The following is a 2564-nucleotide window of genomic DNA, read 5'->3' on the forward strand; positions in this document are numbered from 1 at the left end:
TACCACGGCATCCAACGTGCAACTGGGCAGCCGGGAGAAAGCGACTTTTGTCCCCTTCCCCTGAGTAAGGGAAGTACCCTCACAATGGGACAGGTCGATGAAAGTGTCGACCCAATGTGCGGCGGCAGTGAAGAAGGCCAATTCTATGCTTGGGATCATTAGGAAGGGTATTGAGAACAAAACGGTTAGTATTATAATGCCGTTGTACAAATCGATGGTAAGGCCACACCTGGAGTATTGTGTCCAGTTCTGGTCGCCGCATCTCAAAAAAGACATAGTGGAAATGGAAAAGGTGCAAAAGAGAGCGACTAAGATGATTACGGGGCTGGGGCACCTTCCTTATGAGGAAAGGCTACGGCGTTTGGGCCTCTTCAGCCTAGAAAAGAGACGCTTGAGGGGGGACATGATTGAGACATACAAAATTATGCAGGGGATGGACAGAGTGGATAGGGAGATGCTCTTTACACTCTCACATAATACCAGAACCAGGGGACATCCACTAAAATTGAGTGTTGGGCGGGTTAGGACAGACAAAAGAAAATATTTCTTTACTCAGCGCGTGGTCGGTCTGTGGAACTCCTTGCCACAGGATGTGGTGCTGGCGTCTAGCCTAGACGCCTTTAAAAGGGGATTGGACGAGTTTCTGGAGGAAAAATCCATTATAGGGTACAAGCCATGATGTGTATGCGCAACCTCCTGATTTTAGGAATGGGTTAAGTCAGAATGCCAGATGTAGGGGAGAGCACCAGGATGAGGTCTCTTGTTATCTGGTGTGCTCCCTGGGGCATTTGGTGGGCCGCTGTGAGATACAGGAAGCTGGACTAGATGGGCCTATGGCCTGATCCAGTGGGGCTGTTCTTATGTTCTTATGTTCTTAATGGGGCTACTCAATCCTGCAGTGGCTCTTGAGCTGGTGCAGAAACAACAAGTCCAATGTCAGACTACGCGGCCCAACATGGGGCTCAAGACCTCACCCTGCTCCCTCCCCGTCTCATGTCCCTCCCATTCTCTTCCTGCCCTCCACAGCCTCCCCCCGCCCTGAAACACCTCCTCCCTGCCTCTCCCCACACCCCACTTACCCCTCTGCCACCAGGTAGTACGGAAGACAACCAGGCAGCAGAACAGGGGCCCAGCCCCGGAGCTGGTCAAGTGTGGGCTCGCGCTGGGCTAGCTCCAGCCCTGGGCCTGTAGTAAGGGCTTGCAAACATGCCCTTTTTTTATTCCCCTTGGAGAAAGACATCTGAGAAAAACCAAAATGGCTGGCACAATTAAAACAGAGCTTCAAAACATGTCCCCACCTCAATGAAAACTGTCATCACACTGTAACAATGAACTCTCTCTCCCGTAGAAAACAGCTTTGGATGCCAGCATATTCTCAAAGACATAGAAAGCAGAAACTGGAGCCGTTTGGTCCAGGTTTGCACGACTTTTAAGTCATTGATGCCCAAGGTTGCAGCGACGCAACAGGGACCAAATGTATACACCTGCGGGCTGGGTAAAAAATGGGTTAATATGTAAATTTTAACTGACAACGTACAGGTTATAATACAAAGCCTCCTAAGTAAAGTTTAAAAGTGTTTGTGTATATAAGTGGCATCCTGTAGCCACAGGTTCAGTATCCACAGATTCACTTATCCACGGATCTGCAGACCTGGGCAGACACCAGTGCTTGTCATGGTACCCAGCACGTGCCCGATCCCGTCTGATCTGGGAAGCTAAGCAGGGTCAGGCCTGGTTAGTTCTTGGATGGGAGACCGCCTGGGAATACCGGGTGCTGTAGGCTTATACCATAGTCTTTCCATGCCTGATCTCGTCTGATGTCAGAAGCTAAGCAGGGTCAGCCCTGGTTAGTACTTGGATGGGAGACCGCCTGGGAATACCGGGTGCTGTAGGCTTATACCATAGTCTTTCCATGCCTGATCTCGTCTGATGTCAGAAGCTAAGCAGGGTCAGCCCTGGTTAGTACTTGGATGGGAGACCGCCTGGGAATACCGGGTGCTGTAGGCTTATACCATAGTCTTTCCATGCCTGATCTCGTCTGATGTCAGAAGCTAAGCAGGGTCAGCCCTGGTTAGTACTTGGATGGGAGACCGCCTGGGAATACCAGGTGCTGTAGGCTTATACCATAGTCTTTCGAGACTGAAGGTTGCCAACCATCTCCCTATACTGAACACTATCTCCCAATCTTGTCTGATCTTGGAAGCTAAGCAGGGTCAGGCCTGGTTAGTACTTGGATGGGAGACCGCCTGGGAATACCGGGTGCTGTAGGCTTATACCATAGTCTTTCGAGACTGAAGGTTGCCAACCATTTTCCGTAGTAGGGATTGCAGTGCAAGTGTTCCTTGCTTAAAACCTTCTTCCTTAACTGAAGAACCAAACATACAGGCAACCATCCTGCATCCTGATGGTCTCTCTGTAGCATGCAGGCTGGTGGCCCACACATTTGGTTCTTCAGTTCACCAAGAATGTTTAAGCCAGAAACACTTGCGCTGCAAGTTCTACTACAGAGGTGCTGTAATGGGTGCACAGGGACAGGTGATGGTGGCGGCCACCGTTTATATTGG

At 50.3% G+C, this 2564-nt stretch overlaps 1 pseudogene; it reads left to right on the top strand.

Moving 5' to 3' along the window:
- Positions 1 to 2148: 2148 nt before the first annotated feature.
- On the top strand, positions 2149 to 2271 carry LOC136636033 (5S ribosomal RNA; annotated as a pseudogene).
- Positions 2272 to 2564: the final 293 nt, after the last annotated feature.

This window comes from Tiliqua scincoides, unplaced genomic scaffold, assembly GCF_035046505.1.
Source record: "Tiliqua scincoides isolate rTilSci1 unplaced genomic scaffold, rTilSci1.hap2 HAP2_SCAFFOLD_67, whole genome shotgun sequence".
Lineage (NCBI taxonomy): Eukaryota > Metazoa > Chordata > Lepidosauria > Squamata > Scincidae > Tiliqua > Tiliqua scincoides.